Source organism: Oryctolagus cuniculus, chromosome 6 (assembly GCF_964237555.1).
Source record: "Oryctolagus cuniculus chromosome 6, mOryCun1.1, whole genome shotgun sequence".
NCBI lineage: Eukaryota > Metazoa > Chordata > Mammalia > Lagomorpha > Leporidae > Oryctolagus > Oryctolagus cuniculus.
Window position 1 is genome coordinate 63,684,308 of NC_091437.1, and position 19,161 is coordinate 63,703,468.

A 19,161-nucleotide genomic window follows, 5' to 3' on the forward strand; every position below is an offset into this window, starting at 1 on the left:
TTTTTGACAGGCAGAGTGGACAGTGAGACAGAGACAGAAAGAAAGGTCTTCCTTTTTCCGTTGGTTCACCCCCCAGTGCCCGCTGCAGCTGGCGCACTGTGGCTGGTGCACCATGCTGATCCGAAGCCAGGAGCCAGGTGCTTCTCCTGGTCTCCCATGGGGTGCAGGGCCCAAGCACTTGGGCCATCCTCCACTGCACTCCGGGGCCACAGCAGAGAGCTGGACAGGAAGAGGAGCAACTGGGACAGAATCTGGTGTCCCGATCAGGACTAGAACCTGGGGTGCCAGCGCTGCAGGTGGAGGATTAGCCTATTGAGCCATGGCGCCAGCCCTCAAAAAAAATCTTAAAAAAAAATTTTTTTTAAACCTGAAACACTTCTGGTCTCAAGAATTTGGGACAAGGGATACTCAACCTGACCAATTCAAGTCCTCCCTGCTAATGTGCCTGGGAAAGTAGGTGGTGATGACCCAAGTCCTCAGGCCTCTGCAAACCTACATGGGAGACCCAGATGGAGCTCCAGGCTTCTGGTTTCAGCCTGGCCCAGACCGGGCCATTGTGGCCATTTGGGGAGTGAAACAGCAGATGGAAGCTCTCTTTCTCCCTCTCTCTCTCTTGCTCTGATTTTCAAACAAATGATAAAAAATTTTAAGACTAAATCAATAAAATGACAGACCAACCCCAAAACATGCCTAAGGAATAAATGAAGTGACGTGATCGGTCAAGTACTTGGAATAGAGCCTATCACACAGGAGGTGCTCAATGAACATTAGCACTATTAATTATTACTAATAATACCCCATATAGGAGACTGGTGTTTGGAAAAGCAATTAAGACACTAGTTAAGATGGCGACAATCCATTTCACAGTGCCTGGATTCAATATGTGCCCTGGCTCCTGACTCCAGCTTCCCGCTAAATGAGACCCTGGGAGGCAGCAGTAATTACTCAAGTAATTGGGTCCTAGGCACTCCTGTGGGAGACTCAGATTGAGCTCCTGGCTGCTGATTTTGGCCCCTGGCCATTGCAGGCATTTGGGGAGTGAACCAGCAAATGGTAGCACACGTCTATCCAGCTCTCTCCCTGACTTTCAAATTGATTATTTTTCTTTCTTCTTTTTTTAAAGGTGAACAAATCTCAGATGTTTCATATATATAGATTTAGGAGCACAGTGACTACTTCCCACCCTACCCTCCCTTCTGCTAATTAACTGATTTTTAAAAATCCCATTTGAGGACAGATATTTGGCACAGCGGCTGAGATGCTGCTTGGGACACCCACACCCTGTAACACAGTCCCACCTCCTGTGCTTCGAATCCAGCTCCTGCCAACCTGCCCCCTGGGAGGCTGCAGATAATGGCCTACGTCTTAGGTCCCTGCCGCTCATGTGGGAGACCTGGATTGAGTTTCAGGCTCCTGGCTTTGGCCTGGCCCCAGTCCTAGCTGTTGTGGGCATTTGAAGAGTGAACCAGCGGGAGTTAGATCCCTTTCTAGTTGTCTCTGTCTCTGTCTCTCTCTCTCTCTGGCTCCCTGCCTTTCAAATAAAATGCAGGTAAAGAAATCATTTAGACAAGTAACTAGAATTCCATAGAGCACTGGATCCACATGGCATCTTATGCTCTCTCTTATCTGCTATCCGTATCATCCCAGCTAAACGCTGAAGCAGCAAGGATTCTGGAGGTGGAGGCTGCAAACGTGGGTCTGAATTCTCTCTGTTGTTTCGCCCTGGTGAAGTCACATCATGTCTCCTTGCCTCTGTTTCCACATCTGTGAAGTGGAGCTAATGAGCCCTATTCCCGGGGCCATGATAAGGATCGGATGAGGAGCTGTCTGTGAAAGCACTACGTCAGCCTGCAGAAACGGAGGAGGAAATCCCAGACAAGACACCGTACTGTGCAGCTAAGGCCAGGGGGATTGTTTCTTTTCTTTTAAGATGTGTTTATTTATTTGAAAGTCAGAGTTACAGAGAGGCAGAGGCAGAGAGAGAGAGAGAGAGAGGTCTTCCACCCACTGGTTCACTCCCCAAACAGCTGCAACAGCCAGAGCTGGGCTGATCTGAAGCCAGGAGCCAGGAGCTTCTTCCAGGTCTCCCTCGAGGTTTCATGGGCCCAAGCACTTGGCTATCTTCTACTGCTTTCCCAGGCCACAGCAGAGAGCTGGATTGAAGTGCAGTCAGGACTTAAACCAGCGCCCATATGGAGGGGCAGGTACCAGCCCCTCCTCCTCCTCCTCCTCCTTCTTTTTTTTTTAAATTTTTTTATTAGACAGGCAGAGTTAGACAGTGAGAGAGAGAGAGAGACAGAGAAAGGTCTTCCTTCCATTGGTTCACCCTTCAAATGGCCACTACAGCCGGAACTACGCTGATCTGAAGCCAGGAGCCAGGTGCTTCCTCCTGGTCTCCCATGCGGGTACAGGTGCCCAAGCACTTGGGCCATCCTCCACTGCCTTCCCGGGCCACAGCAGAGAGCTGGACTGGAAGAGGAACAATCAGGACTAGAACCCGGTGCCCACATGGGATGCTGGTACCGCAGGCGGAGGATTAACCAAGTGAGCCACGGCGCCAGCCCCAAGATTTATTTTATTTATTTGAAAGAGAGAGAGAGAAGTACAGATGGGGAGGGAGAGGTCTTCCATCTGCTGTTTTACTCCCCAAATGGCACAATGGCCAGAGCTGAGACAATCCAAATCCAAAAGCCAGGAGCTTCTTTCAGGTCTCCCACATGGGTGCAGGGGCCCAAGGACTTGGGTTACCCTCCGCTGCTTTCCCAGGGCCATTAGCAGGGAGCTGGATTGGAAATGGAGCAGCCGGGACTTGGAACCAGTGCCCACATGGGATGCAGGTGCTACAGGCCGAGGCTTTAACCCACTATGTCACAGCACCAGCCCCCAGGTGCCATTATCTTTGATCAGATCTGGAATCTTCACTTGTTGATTGTTCTACAAGAAATTCTTTGCATATTTTTACAGAATACAAAGAGGTAGTATGATTTTTTAATACAATGTGAAAATTAAGAGAATTAATGTATCTCAAATATTTAACACTCTTTGGTGATGAGAACATTAGAAATTTACTGAGACTGGAATGCTCATTTCTCATTATTACCTAGATTCACCATGCTACGGAATTGATTAAAAGGCGGTGGGGGAGGCTGGTGTTACGATGCAGTTGGGTAAGCCTCCGCTTTGGTGGTTGGCATCCAAAATTGGAGCACCAGTTCAAAACACAGCTACTTTACTTCCGATCCAGCTCCCTGCTAATGTGCCTGGGAAGACAATAGTTGATGGCCCAAGTACTTGGGCCCCTGCTACCTATGTGGGAGACCAGTATGGAGCTCCTGTCTCCTAGCTTCAGCCTGATCCAGCCCCAGCTGTTGCGGCCATTTGGAGAGTGAACCAGTGGATGGAAGATTCCCTCTCCCTCTTTCTCTCTCTCCCTCTCTGTCTCTCCCTCTCTCTATAACTCTACCTTATAAATAAATAAAATAAATCTTAAAAAAAAAAAAGAATTAGCAAATTAGCAGGTAGCTGAATCTGAATTGCAGCAGCCAGCACTCAAATGGGCGCCCCTATGGGATGCCAGCACGGCAGGCGGAGGCTGAATCTTCTACACCACAGCACCAGCGCCTAAAATAAATCTAAAATCCTGCCTCTCTGCCATCGGCCTCCAGACCGTACAGCCCTGGCTTCCGCCCCTGGACACGCGGTGTCCCTTGCACTGGTCAGTGGCCTCGTTCCCGTCACTGCAGCCTGGCTGGTTCCCTTCCCACTGCTGTTGTGTAGGTGCACAGCTGAACGTGCAACACTGCCTCCCCTGCCTGCCGGGGAACTGCCAGGGAGATACAGTTTCCAACACGGCCTGTCCTGGCTGCAGCTCTCACAGGGTGCTGAGGACCCGGACGGGAAGATGGTGAGCTACAACCTGGCCAAAACGAAAGAGGACCCTGGTGATGTCCCCACAGACACGTTGCCTCACCGGGCGTCACGCCCACACCAGCTCCTCGGCCTGACCCAGAAGCTGATGGGTCTGATCTCTCTGGCCATCAGAGAGAACTTTAGCACCAAATGCACACCCCTGCGGTGTCACGAGGGGCAGCCCCTACTCCAACAGCCTCCGCTTTCGGCTGGGAAATGCTTCTGTGAGGGAGGCGAATCTCACCAGCTGCAAAGGAGCTGAGCTGGCCCCGGGAGCAGAAGGAGGCGGCCCGGGAGCGGGAGAACGTGACAGCCACGCCACGCACAGCACGCAACACGGCGAATCCTCAGAGGGCACGCACGTCCGGGGCCACGTGCAGGTGTGACTTCCACCGCCCGGAGCCTGCTTGCGGGCCGCAGGTCCTCCGGCCTCAGTCCCACCTGTACCCACCCCGTAGACGTCCCACCGCAGCCTAGCCTGGCGACTCTGCACCGCGCACGGCGCTGTTAGGGTCTCCCTGTGACCCGAAGGCCTCTCCCTCTCAAGGCTCAGCAACGCACTTCCACGCAGCCTCCTGGGCCAGCGAAGGAACACCGGGACACAGCGGCCGTGGAGGTCCGAGGCCCCGGCCGCAGGGCAGTAGCCAGCCGCCACTTTACCGCCGCGCAGAGCCGCGCTGTGCCGGGCGCCACTACCCGCAAGGCCGTCTCCTCCCAGAATGCCCCGCGGGACGCAGGGCCGACCCCGGAAGCTCCCTGGCCCTGAGTGTCTCCCATTCCTTGGGTGTTCACCGTGAGGGGCACTCGGGTCCGCCGGGTCCCGCTCAGCCCTCCTCTCTTCCTTTCTCTGGAAGCTCACCTTGGGCCTGGTCTGCCCTCTCGAGCTGGTCTCCTTCCCCTCCCCGGTGAGAGGAGGTGATGAGTAAGGGCTTCTACTGTGCAATCAGAACTTGCAGATTTTAAGGAAAGGACAACCAATAATTTAACTGGAATCTTACAAAAAAAAAAAAAAAAAAAAAAAAAAAACAGACAGATCCCTCCCATCTAATCAATGCTCTGCACCTTTAATTATTATCGTCCCATCCCCTCCCCACGCTGATCCGAGTTCCACCGTGTTAAATGCCAGAGGAAGTGCTAGCAACCGGCCCGTGCCTGGCTTCTCTCAGCAGTGTCCTCTAGTTTGTCCATGTTGTCACAAGTCACCACATTTCTTCCTTTTAAAAAATGTTTAATTTTCATTTTTACTTATTTGAGAGGCACAGAGACAGAGATCTTCCACTGCTGGGTCACCCCACCAAATATGTGCAACAGCAAGAGGAGGCCAGTTCAAAGCAAGGAGACAAGGTCTCCAGCCGGGTTTCTCATGTGAGTGCAGGGACCCAAGCACTTGGGCCATCATCTGCTGCCTCCCAGGCTCATTAGCAGGGAGCTGGCAAGAAGCAGAGGAGGAGGTGGAACTCAAGATTTCCTTCCTTTAAGGTTGAATAATAATAATTAATGTGTTATTTAGTCACCTGTCTGTGGGACCTTGAGATGATTCTGTATCTTGGCTGTTAAAAACAGCATTGCGGGGCCGGCACTGTGGTGTAGCGGGCAGAGCTGCTGCCTGCAGTGCTGGCATCCCATATGGGCACCAGTTCAAATCCTGGCTGCTACACTTCCGATCCAACTCTCTGCTATGGCCTGGGAAAGCAGTGGAAGATGGCCCAAGTGCTTGGGCCCCTGCACCCAAGTGGGAGACCCGGAGGAGGCTCCTGGCTTCAGATCAGCACAGCTCCAGCCATTGCAGTCACCTGGAGATTGGACCAGCAGATGGAGGACCTCTCTTTCTCCGCCTCTGCTCTCTGTAACTCTGCCTTTCATATAAATAAATAAATCTTTAAAGAGAGAGAGAACAGCATTACAATGAACACAAGTGTAGACATCTCTTAAATCTACTGATTTCAAACTTTCTGGATGAGAGGCTGGTGTTGTGGCACAGCAGGTTAAGCTGCTGCCTGTGATGCTGGCTTCCCATATGAGCACTGGTTCAAGTCCCAGCTGTGCTCCACTTCCAATCCAACTCCCTGGTAATGATGGAAGGTTATGGAGCCAAATAAGGCCCAGGCCAAGGAAAGAGAGTGGGGTCTTCAACCTCTTTTTTTTTTTTTTTTTTGTTTAAGATTTTATTTATTTATTTGAGAGGTAGAGTTACAGACACAGAGAGGGAGAGACAGAGAGAAAGGTCTTCTACCCACTGATTCACTCGCCAAATGGCTGCAGTGGCCAGAGTTGAGCCCATCTGAAGCCAGGAGCCGGGAGCTTCTTCTGGGTCTCCCATATGCGTGCTGGGGCCCAAGCACTTGGGCCATCTTCCACTGCTTTCCCAGGCCATAGCAGAGAACTGGATTGGAAGAGAAGCAGCCAGGACTAGAACCAGCACCCATATGGAATGCTAGTGCCACAGGCAGAGGATTAACCTACTGCACCACAGCACTGGCTCCATACAACCTTTCTAAAAGAGGGCCAGGATTTTCGTCCCAGCTGCTCCACTTCCAATCCAATTCCTGGCTAATGTGCATGGAAAGGAGGCAGATGATAGCCCAAATATCTGGGCCCCTGCCACCCAAGTGGGAGGCCAGGATGCAACTCCTGGCTCCTGGCTTGTTGTAGACATTTGAGGAGTGAATCAGCGAATGGAAGTGAGCACCCCCCTCTCTCATCTCTCCCTATTGGCTGTGCCTTTCAAAATAAATTTTTAAAAAAAGGTCACTCTTAGATCCTGGTGATAGGGCCCAGGGCAGCCACGGCTTTACAGTTTTTAAAGAGAAGCCAGAAATCCAGTCTTTACAGTCAGATTGCCTTCCTGATACCACCACCACACCAGGCCAGGTGTTTTCCAGTCGTCAGTTTGCACCCTCTGAGGGCCAGGTTTTAGGGGCGCTGGCCTGAAGACTGGGTTAGAAAATGGCTTGGGGATGGCCGGAGGGAGAGGAGCCAGCCCCACCACAGCCCAGGAAGTGGCTGCCTTGCTCAGATGGGAGTAAAAGGGACAGGAGGATAGGGAAGGGGTAAGCTTGCTAGACAGAAATAGACCTGGTTAAATGGAAATTCAGATAAACAACAAAGTTTCAGTATTAAAAAAAAAAAAAGAATGAGGGGCTGGCGCTGTGGCGTACTGGGTTAAGATGCCATCTGCAGTGCCAGCATCCCATAGGGGCGCCGGCTGGAGTCCCAGATGCTCCACTTCTGACCCAGCTCCTTGCTAAGGTGCCTGGGAAAGCAGTGGAAGATGGCCCGAGTCCTTGGGCCCCTGCACCCAGGTGGGAGACCCAGAAGAAGCTCCTGGCTCCTGTCTTCAGCCTGGCCCAGCCGTGTCTGTTGTGGCCATTTGGACTAGTGGATGGAAGATTCTCTCTCCCTTTCTGTAACTCTGGCTTTCAAATAAATAAATAAATATTTTTAAAACATAAGAAATAAGTAGTTGGTTAAGATGCTGGTTAATATTGGAGTGCCTGGGACTGATGTCCAGCTCCAGGTGGCAGCTCAGTGATTGGGTTCCTGTCACTGACATGGAAGCCCTGGACTGAGTTCCCAGTGCTCCCCTGCATGGCCCTCAAACCTCCATGTTGCAGGCCTTTAGGGAGTCAAACAAGGGAAGGGATCAATTTCTCTTCCTCTCTCTCTCTCTCTGCCTTTGAAGTAAAACATTTTTTAAAAAAATAACTGGTGATAGCTGGGTCTGGGCCAGGCCAAAGCCTGGAGCCGAGAACTGTGTCTGGGTCCCCACCCTCACCTCCATGCCCCAGGACAAGCAGCAGGGATTCAATGACTTGAGCTATCATCACCACCACCCCCGCCCCGCCCCCGTGTACACCAGCAGGAATCTGAAATCAGAAGTGGAGCCAGGACCCCAGCCCAGGCACCTGCTCTAACCCTCACCCCACAAAGAGAATCTCAATTCTTTTGGGATCCAATGCATTTGCATAGTATATTTTACATACTATGTCTTCAGATATTTTTTTTCTAAATGCAAAAATCTCAGACTTGTTTCTGTTATGATTTTTTTTTTTGACAGGCAGAGTGGACAGTGAGAGAGAGAGAGAGACAGAAAGAAAGATCTTCCTTTTCCGTTGGTTCACCCCTCAATGGCTGCTGTGGCCGGTGCGCTGCAGTCAGCGCACCGCACTGATCCGAAGCCAGGAGCCAGGTGCTTCTCCTGGTCTCCCATGGGGTGCAGGGCCCAAGCACTTGGGCCATCCTCCACTGCACTCCCTGGCCACAGCAGAGAGCTGGACTGGAAGAGGAGCAAGCGGGACAGAATCCAGCGCCCCGACTGGGACTAGAACCCTGGGTGCTGGCGCCGCAGACGGAGGATTAGCCCATTGACCCGCGGCACCGGCCTCTGTTATGATTTTTTTTGAAGCTACCTTCTTACAGCCTAAAGCACAGACAGCATCCGGTCTCGCCTCCCATGGAGGATCCTTGCATGGGAGGCAGGGTCAGGATGGGGGCGGGGCCTGAGAGCAGGAGTAGGGGCTTGGTGAGGGGAGGGGCATGAGACTGGAGGAGAAGAGGGTCCTCCAGGAGCAGGACCACCTGAAGAGGGAAAGTGAGCAGAGAAGAAGCCAGCACCGCTGGAAGCAGAGGCCAGGATTGGATGCTGTGGGGTGGAACTGGGGAGAAACATGGAATATCTTAGTTAAGATGTAGATTCAGGTTGGACACAAAGTTATAGAACTAAGTTTTAGGGGCTGGTGCTGTGCAGTAGGTTAATCCTCCACCTGTACCATACATCCCACATGGGCTCTGGGTCGAGTCCCGGCTGCTCCTCTTCCCATCCAGCTCTCTGCTATGGCCTGGGAACACAGTAGAAGATGGCCCAAGTGCTTGGGCCCCTGCACCCACGTGGGAGACCTGGAAGAAGCTCCTGGCTCCTGGCTTTGGTTGGGCGCAGCTCCAGAGGTTGTGGTCCTTTGGGGAGTGAACCAGTGGATGGGAGACCTTTCTCTCTGTCTCTCCCTCTCCCTGTCTGTAACTCTACTTCTCAAATAAATAAAATAAAAATCTGTTAAAAATATATCACTGGTGATTTATTGAGATTGTGACATGGCTGGGCACCCCCTGTGTTTTACTTGCTGAATCTGGCCACCCTAAAGAGGATCCCCAGTCACATCAACTGTAAGCTCTCTCAGAGGGAGCTGGTGGTGGCCACTCACAGACACGCAGAGCGGGCGTGGCAGGCCACAGGTCCTCCCTGGGGTCCCCGTCCTGGCAGCTCTGTCCATCATCCAGGCCAGGCCCTCCCATCCCATGCACAAGAGCCCAGTGAACGCCCTGAGCCTCCCCCGGCTTCCCTCCCACACCCCATTCTCTGCAGGGTGACCGCAGGCTGGGTTTGGGGGCAATGAGGCCCGCGTGCGGATCCCTGTCCTTTCTCCTGCCCAGCACAGCCCTGGACACACATCTCGGTCCTCCGCCCCCTGCTCCGCCTCGCCGCATGGCTGCACTGCGGCGCCAGCCCGCCCCTGGGGGCCGGGGAAGCCTGGCTGGGTGGGCAGATACGGCAGGGTCAGGTTTCCCTGCTCCCGCAGGCTCCTCAGCTTCTGGCAGTCGCCCAGCCCGACCTTGAGCCCCGTCCTCTGCGCCCTGCTCTCCGAGGCACCGTGACCATCTACACGCAGAGAAGGCAGCAGAGCATGGAGTCATCTAGTGGGTTTCCCCTCAAGGGCATCCTGACCTGCTGTGCTGAGCCTGCCCCCTCACTCCCTCCCTCTCTCCCCTTGTTCCCCTCCCCATTTCTGTCTGGTTCTCATAACTGCTCAAAAATATTGAAGCTGGTATTCTGGCCTAGTGGGTAAAGCGCTGTGTCCCCCCCACCCCCACCCCTACTTCCGATCCAGCTCCCTGCTAATGGCCTGGAAAAGCAGCACAAGGTGGTCCGGGTGTTTGGGCCCCTGCACCCACGTGGGAGGCCCAGCTAAAGCCACTGGCTTGGCCATCTGTGGAGTGAGCCAACAGATGGGAGATCTTTCTCTCCCTCTCTCTCTGCAACTCTTTCAAATAAATAAATCTTTTTAATTCTCCTGGATTTCCTAAGAAATGCACACAAATACTAACTTTTCCACCCAAGACCACAAAATAAAACTGATTATAGCTGAGTCTGCACTAGACAAAAATTTACCACTGTCTTAAAAATGCCAGAAAAGCCAAATCTTTTTAAAAATAGATTATATATTTACGTGTTAGTTCATCTCATTTAGTTGAAAGGCACAACAAAGATCTCCCATCCATTGCTCACTCCCCAAACTCCCACAATAACGGATGCAGGGCTGGGCCAGGCTGAAGCCAGGAACCTGGAACTCAATCCAGGTCTCCCACATGGGTGGTAGGGACCCAACTACTTGAGCCATTGACCCAGCACCTGTTGCCTCCCAGGTGGCATTGGAGAAAGCTGGAATCGTGGCGCCAGCACTGTGGTGTACTAGGCTAAGCCTCTGCCAGCAGTGCTGGCATCCCATACGGGTGTCGGCTTGTGTCCTGGCTGCTCCTCTTCCAATCCAGCTCTCTGCTATGGCCTGGGAAAGCAGTAGAAGATGGCCCAAGTCCTTGGGCCCCTGCACCTGCCTGGGAAGACCCAGAGGAAGCTCCTGGCTCCTGATCAGCTCAGCTCTGGAAGTTGTAGCCAATTGGGGAGTGAACCAGGGGATGGAAGACCTCTCTCCTTGTGTCTCCCTCTTTTTGTCTGTAATTCTACCTCTCAACAAAAGAAAGCAATATTTGCAAACTATGCAACAGATAAAGGGTTAATAACCAGAATCTACAAAGAGATCAAGAAACTCCACAAAAACAAAACCAACAACCCACTTAAGAGATGGGCCAAGGACTTCAATAGACATTTTTCAAAAGAGGAAATCCAAATGGCCAACAGGCACATGAAAAAATGTTCAAGGTCACTAGCAATCAGGGAAATGCAAATCAAAAGCACAATGAGGTTTCACCTCACCCCGGTTAGAATGGCTCACATACAGAAATCTACCAACAACAGATGCTGGCGAGGATGTGGGGAAAAAGGGACACTAACCCACTGTTGGTGGGAATGCAAACTGGTCAAGCCACTATGGAAATCAGTCTGGAGATTCCTCAGAAACCTGAATATAACCCTACCGTTCGACCCAGCCATCCCACTCCTTGGAATTTACCCAAAGGAGTTTAAATTGATAAACAAAAAAGCGGTCTGCACCCTAATGTTTATTGCAGCACAATTCACAATAGCCAAGACCTGGAACCAACCTAAATGCCCATCAATGGTAGACTGGATAAAGAAATTATGGGATATGTATTCTTTAGAATACTATACCGCAGTAAGAAACAACGAAATCCAGTCATTTGCAACAAAATGGAGGAATCTGGAACACATCATGCTGAGTGAAGTAAGCCAGTCCCAAAGGGACAAATACCATATGTTCTCCCTGATCGGTGACAACTGACTGAACACCAAAAAGGAAACCTCCTGAAGTGAAATGGACACTATGAGAAATGGTGACTTGATCAGCATAGCCCTGACTGCTAATGGACAACTTAATACATTATCCCTCATAGTATTTTTTTTTTTTGTCTGTTCTACTTAATATGACTGGTTTAATTCTGTAATTATCACACAGTTATTCTTAAGTGTTGAAAATTAACTGAAATGTGATCCCTGTTAAACATAAGAGTGGGAATAAGAGAGGGAAGAGATGTATAATTTGGGGCATGCTCGGGCTGACTTGCCCCAATTGGTAGAGTTGGAAACATACCAGGGGATTCCAATTCAATCCCATCAAGGTGGCATGTGCCAATGCCATCTCACTAGTCCAAGTGATCAATTTCAGTTCACAATTGATCATAATGAAAGGACTAAGAGTCAAAGGGATCACATAAACAAGTCTAGTATCTGCTAACACTAACCGATAGAATAAATAAAGGGGAGAGTGATCCAACATGGGAAGTGAGATACTCAGCAGACTCATAGAATGGCGGATGTCCTAAATAGCACTCTGGCCTCAGAATCAGCCCTAAAGGCACTCGGATCTGGCTGAAAAGCCCATGAGAGTATTTCAGGCATGGAAAGCCAAGACACTCTGGCAAAAAGATCTCTGTGAGTGAGATCCCAGTGGAAAGAACAGGTCTTCAAAGAGGGAGGTGCCTTTCTCTGAAGGGAGGAGAGAACCTCCACTTTGACTATGACCGTGTCTAAACAAGATAAGAGTCGGAGAACTCAAGGGGCTTCCATAGCCTTGGAAACTCATGACTGGTGCATAGGGAGATTACTGATGCCATAAACAGGAGTGTCAATTGGTAAAGTCAACAACAGGAGTCACTGTGCACTTACTCCTCATGTAGGATCTCTGTCCTTAATGTGCTGTACACTGAGGCTTAATGCTATAACGAGTACTCAAACAGTATATTTCACTTTGTGTTTCTATGGGGGTGCAAACGATTGAAATCTTTACTTAATGTACACTAAACTGATCTTCTGTAAAAAAAAAAAAAAAGAAAAAAGAAATTATCAATTCCCAACTTGACTCTCACTGGGATTAAACATGACAATAGGTCTGATCTGATTTCATCATCATTTAAAAAAAATCATCTATTATTTTTCACTTTATGTTTCTGTGTGGGAGCAAACTGTTGAAATCCTTACTTAATGTATACTAAGCTGATCTTCTGTATATTAAGATAATCGAAAATGAATCTTGATGTGAATGGAAGGGGAGAGGGAGTGGGAAAGGGGAGGGTTGTGGGTGGGAGGGACGGTATGGGGGGGGAAGCCATTGTAACCCATGAGTCGTACTTTGGAAATTTATATTCATTAAATAAAAGATAAAAAAAAATAAAAAAAAATAAAAATAACAGTTGCAAATGGAAATGCAAATGGTTGATGAAGAAATTGATTTTTTTGTCTTTTTTTTTTTTTTTTTTTTGACAGGCAGAGTGGACAGTGAGAGAGAGAGACAGAGAGAAAGGTCTTCCTTTGCTGTTAGTTCACCCTCCAATGGCCGCCGTGGCCGGCGCACCACGCTGATCTGATGGCAGGAGCCAGGTGCTTCTCCTGGTCTCCCATGGGGTGCAGGGCCCAAGCACTTGGGCCATCCTCCACTGCACTCCCTGGCCAGAGCAGAGAGCTGGCCTGGAAGAGGGGCAACCGGGACAGAATCCAGCGCCCCGACCGGGAATAGAACCTGGTGTGCCGGCACCACAAGGTGGAGGATTAGCCTAGTGAGCCGCCGCGCCAGCAAGAAATTGATTTTTTAAAAAGATTTTATTTATTTGAAAGAGTTACAGAGAGAAAGGGAGACAGACATTTTGGACCATCTTCCACTGCTTTCCTAGACACATTAGCAGGCAGCTGGATCAGAAGTGGAGCAGCCGGGATTTGAACCGGTGCCCATATGAGATGCTGGCACTGTGGGCTGGGGCTTTAACCCACTGTGCCACAGCACCGGCCCTGAGACATCTTTCATCTCTTGGTTTACTCCCCAAATGGCTGCAATAGCCAGGGTTGGGCCAGGCCAAAGTGAGGAGCCAGAAACTCCATCTGGGTTTTCCAGTGGGTGGCAGGGGGCCAAATACTCGGGCCCTCTTCTGCTGCCATCCCAAGCACATTAACAGGGAGTGGGATCAGAAGTGGAGCAGCTGGAACTCAAACCAGCGCCCATATGGGATACTGGCACTGCAGGCTGAGGCTTTATCCACTATGCCACAGCGCTGGCCCCAAATCCTTCCTCTTTCTTGCATTGCCACCAGAGCCCTCATCCAAGCTCAAAGCAGGTCCCTCATGGATAGACCGGCTTCCCCCTACACTGGTCACCCTGCATCCACAGGGATCCTCTGTCCCATCCTCCACACCTACAGCTCCAAATCAGGACCTCCCCTTTCAATAAAGGTGAACCTTGGGCAAAGCCTCCTGCTGAAGAGAGCTGGTCAAGCATTGAAGAAAAATTGCTCCTGTCACACACACACACACACACACACACACACACACACACATGGGATTCCAGAGAAGTCACCCAGACACTCCAGGCTGTGGTTGCCCTGGCGGCTTTTGCCAGCTGTAAAGAAGCGGCTGAGAGGCCCGGCTCGCTGCTGCTGGCTTTGCACGGTTAGAAACAAAAATCAGAGTCAGAAGCCCACCACCGGTGGAGGACTGAAACCTCTCGCCCCCACACACACTGGCCTTGGACCCCAAAAGACCACACCCCGTAAGTAAAGGTGAGCTGAGAGTAAAGCAGCCCTTACCTGAATGCGAGCCCAGCTCTAGTCGCCCAGGTGCCCCAGGTGTGAACTAAGGTGACCTTGGTTTGCCAAAGACACCTGGCAAAAGCAATGGAGAGTTCACTTTGGTGAATGACACAATCTCCCCATTTCAAATTATCCATGGGGGCCAGGTAAAGCCGCTGCCTGCAGTGTAGGCATCCCATAAAGGCACCGGTTCAAGTCTTGGCTGCTCCACTTCTGATCCAGCTCTCTGCTGTGGCCTGGGAAAGCAGTAGAAGATGGCCCAAGTCCTTGGGTCCCAGCACCCACATGGGAGACCCGGAAGAAGCTCCTAGCTTCTGGCTTCGGATCAGCCCAGCTCCAGCCATTGCAGCCATTTGGAGAGTGAACCAGCAGATGGAAGACCCCCCCCCCCAGCCCCTGCTGCCTTTCTGTAACTCTGACTTTCGAGTAAATAAATATTTTTAAAAAATCTGTACAAATAATTTCACAAGCACAATATTTTTTTTTTGACAGGCAGAGTGGACAGTGAGAAAGAGAGACAGAGAGAAAGGTCTTCCTTTGCCGTTGGTTCACCCTCCTGTGGCCGCCGCGGCCGATGCGCTGCGGCCAGCGCGCTGTGGCCGGCGCACCGCGCTGATCCGATGGCAGGAGCCAGGACAAGCACAATATTTAATATCCAAAAACAGCCCTACACATGAGGAGGCAGCATTCTTTGAGCTAAAAACCTCACATATAACAGTCAAACAGAGCTGGAGTACCTCCAGACTGTGAGACAAATTACACTTACCCTATGATTAAGAGGTCAGGGCACCTGCATCCCAGACAGGATTGCTGGTTCTAGTTGGGCTACTCCATTTCTGATCCAGATTCCTGCAAATGCACACATGGGGAGGCAGCAGTTGATGGCTCCAGAGCTTGGGTCCCTGCCCCGATGTGTAGACCTGGATGGAGTTCCAGCTGCCTGGCTTCAGCCTGACCCAGCCTCAGCTGCTGCAGGCATCTGGGATGGGAACCAGAGCATGGAAGGTCTCTCTCCCTCTCCCTCCCTGTCAATCTGCCTTTCGAGTAGATGTAAATAAATAAATAAATGTACATTAAAAAGCTTTTTCAAAGATTTATTTGAAAGGCAGGGTACAGAAAGGGAGGGAGGCACAGAAGGAGAGATCTTCCATTGGCTGGGTCACTCCCCAGATGGCCACAATGGCCTAGGCTGATCCAAGAAGAAGCCAGAAGCCCAGAACTCCATCCGGGTCTCCTACATAGGTGGCAGGGGCCCAAGGACGTGGGCCATCTTCCACTGCAAGCAGCAGCTTAACCCACTATGCCACAATGCTGGCCTCACATTTGAAAAAAGAAGAAGTTAAATGCCAAAATTAAACAAGTTAAAAGGAACTGGAAAATATAAAATTATGCAGCAGGTGTGGAAAAGGAATAAATAGGAAGTCTGTAACTAAAATTTCAAACAAAATCATAAACTGAGTGGATAGTCAAACAGCAGATTTGAGATGGGATAGATTCCCACCTCCACCTCCACTTCCAATCCAGCTTCCAGCTAACATGCCTGAGAAGGAAGCAGGTGATGCTTCAAGTACTGAGTTTTCTGGAGCCGGTGCTGTGGCGTACAGGGTAAAGCTGCTGCCTGCAGTGCCGGCATCCCATATGGGTGCTGGTTCGAGTCCTGGCTGCTCTACTTCCAATCCAGCTCTCTGCTATGGCCTGGGAAAGCAGTAGAAGATGGCCCAAGTCCTTGAGCCCCTGCACTCACATGGGAGACCCAGAGGAAGCTCCTGGCTCCTGGCTTTACATCAGTGTAGTTCCGGCCATTGCAGCCATCTGGGGAGTGAACCATCGGATGGAAGACCTCGCTCTCTGTGTCTCTGCCTCTCTCTAACTCTGCCTTTCAAATAAATAAAATAAATCTTAAAAAAAAAAAAAAGTACTGAGTTTCTGCCATCCACGTGGGAGAACCTTATGGAGTTCTTGGCTCCTGGCTTCAGCCTGGACTGGGCCTGTCTGTTGCTGGCATTTGGGAAGTAAACCAATGCATGGAAGATTATTTGTTTCTTTCTGCCTTTCACATAAATAAAAATGAATAAGTAAACTGCTCTTAAGTATAGGAAATGCAGAAGAAGAGATTACAGACATGAAAGTTACGATGAGAAGACCTTATGGGTGTGGCTAATTCTGGAAGGGGAGGAAGCAACACCAGAACAGAGACAATATTTTAAAACACAACAGTTGAGAGTTGTTCAGAATAGACGGAAAGTATCAGTCTATTTGAGAATTCAAATGGATCCAAGCAAAAGAAACAAAAAGAAATTTACCCTCATGATGAAAATGTAGAAAATCAAAGACAAGGGCAAATCATCAAAGCAGCCAGAGCGAAACGGTGGAGAACAGTCCTGGCTCTTTACCTCTGGTCCCTCACGTCTGCCACTCCCACTTCCTCAACTGAGGCCGAGATGCTGGGGCTGGGGCCTGCACGCCACTGTCCCCAGACCCCCTTGCCAGCTGACTTCCCGTTAGGTTCTACCAATGGGAAATGAACAGGCAGGAGAAGGAATTTCTTCCCTCTCCACTTCCTGTCGGCTCCATCTCACGTCCAGCACTGGCCCCCAGGGAGCCCCTCTCCTGAGGTCCAGGTCCAGCCCCAGCCGTGGGTCCTCCTCCATCACCCCAGGTTCTATGAACCCCACCTCTCCCCTTTTATCCTCCCAGGCCTGGGGGTGCTTAGCTGCTTCCTGTAATTACTGATATCCGGGGTAAACTCAGCATCTTCTTTTGCGGTCAGCCTTCCGACATCCATGTAAACAACCCTCTCTCTGGACTTGATCCCCTCTGTTTGAAAACCTTGGCATGGCTCCTGGTTTCCCGAGTGGACCCTCAGAGACACAGACCCCCCTTCCAGGACCCCCGGTTGGCAGAGGGCATCGTTGCCCCCGGTGCTTTGCTGCCAACGCCTGCGGGAGGCTGGCACTTTCCCTGCCCGCTGACATCAGCATTTGGCCAATGGCAGGGGAGGGCGAGCCAGGTCTGCGGCTTCTCAGCAAAAGCTTGCAGAACCAGCAAGTATCTTGCTGTTGCCCTCTGCCAGGAGCCTGGCAGTCCCAGGTGGAAGCTGCAGCTGACCCCCACACCGGCCAGGGGGAGGAGCCAGAATGAGCCCTGTTGCTGCCAGCCTTTGTTAGGAGTCGTCTGTGGGGCAGCACAATCTAGACGGAAACAGACTGGACCTGCTGGACGGTAGCTTGCGTGTACTGAAAGAAGTTAGCGTCGACTTAGAATGGTGTGCTCAGAGAAAATGCTCTTCAAGGCCAAAGACCCAAATCAGGTCAAGCATTCATCACAGAGCTTAAGACACCGCAGGGCGGGCGCTGTGGGGCAGTGGGTAAAGCTGCCACGTGCAGCGCCGGCATCCCATATGGGCGCCAGTGCGAGTCCCAGCTGCTCCACTTCCGATCCAGCTCTCTGCCATGGCCTGGGAAAGCAGTGGAAGATGGCCCAAGTCCTTGGGCCCCTACACCTGCCTGGGAAGACCCAGAAGAAGCTCCTGGCTCCTGGCTTCAGATCAGCCCAGCTCTGGCCGTTGTGGACATTTGGGGAGTGAACCAGCAGATGAAGACTCTCTCTCTCTCTCTCTCTCTCTCTCTCTCTCTCTCTCTCATCTCTTTGCCTCTCCTTCTCTCTGTAACTCTTTCAAATAAATAAATAAATCTTTAAAAATTAATTAATTTTTTTTTTGACAGGCAGAGTGGACAGTGTGAGAGAGAGACAGAGAGAAAGGTCTTCCTTTGCCGTTGGTTCACCCTCCAATGGCCGCCGCGGCCGGCGCGCTGTGGCCGGCGCACCGCGCTGATCCGATGGCAGGAGCCAGGAGCCAGGTGCTTTTCCTGGTCTCCCATGGGGTGCAGGGCCCAAGCACTTGGGCCATCCTCCACTGCACTCCCTGGCCACAGCAGAGAGCTGGACTGGAAGAGGGGCCACCGGGACAGAATCCGGCGCCCCAACAGGGACTAGAACCCGGTGTGCCGGTGCCGCAAGGTGGAGGATTAGCCTAGTGAGCCGTGGCGCCGGCCAAAAATTAATTAATTTTTTAAAAATGACACTGCTTGGGACGTTCACACCCATTGCAGAGTGCCTGGGTCTGATCCCACTCCACTTCCTCTCCGGCTTCCTGGCAGGCAGCAGGTGATGGCTCAGTCAGTTGGGTCCCTGCCACCCACATGTGAGACCCAGATAGAGGTCTAGGCTCCTGGCTTCACCCTGGCCCAGCCTTGGCAGTTATGGGCATTTAGAACCAGCAAGGAAACCTCTTTGTCTATCCTATGACTTTCAAATAAATATATAAATGAAAAAAATTCAAAAATATATTTTCAGGGGCCGGTGCTGTGGTGTAATGGGTAAAACCACCAACTGCAATGCATCCCATGTGGATGCCAGTTCAAGTCCTGGCTCTCCACTTCCAATCCAGCTCTCTGCTATGGTCTGGGAAAGCAGTGGAGGATGGCCCAAGTCCTTGGGCCCCTGCACCTGCGTGGGAGACCCAGAAGCTCCTGGCTCCTGGCTTCAGATCGGCACAGCTCTGGCTGTTGCGGCCAATTGGGGAGTGAACTAGTGGATGGAAGATCTCTCTCTCTGCCTCTACTTCTCTCTCTGTGTAACTCTGACACTCAAATAAATAAATAAATATTTAAATATATATATATATTTCAGATACAAACTGAGAGAACATGCCACCTGCAGATCTTTACACACTTAAAGGAAACTCCCAGGGCTGGCCGGCGGGGGGGGGGGGGGGGGGGGACAGCATTGAGGCATGGCAGGTAAAGATGCTTCCTGCAGTGCCAGCATCCCATATGGGGTCCTGTTCGAGTTCATGCTGCTCCACTTTTTTTTTTTTTTTTTTTGACAGGCAGAGTTATACAGTGAGAGAGAGAGACAGAGAGAAAGGTCTTCCTTTCCGTTGGTTCACCCCCAAATGGCCACTATGGCCGGCACACTGCGCCGATC

At 51.1% G+C, this 19,161-nt stretch overlaps 1 long non-coding RNA gene across 3 annotated transcripts in view; it reads right to left on the reverse strand.

The window, feature by feature from the left end:
- Positions 1-19,161, reverse strand: part of LOC138850221 (uncharacterized) — a 104,689-nt gene that overhangs the window by 65,877 nt on the left and 19,651 nt on the right. For 2 of the 3 annotated variants that reach the window (XR_011389917.1, XR_011389916.1), the window contains exon 2: positions 14,939-15,021. The exons of the other annotated variant lie outside the window; for it this stretch is intronic. This is a non-coding gene — a long non-coding RNA (uncharacterized lncRNA). The remainder of the gene's footprint in view (positions 1-14,938; positions 15,022-19,161) is intronic. 3 annotated transcript variants of the gene reach the window in all.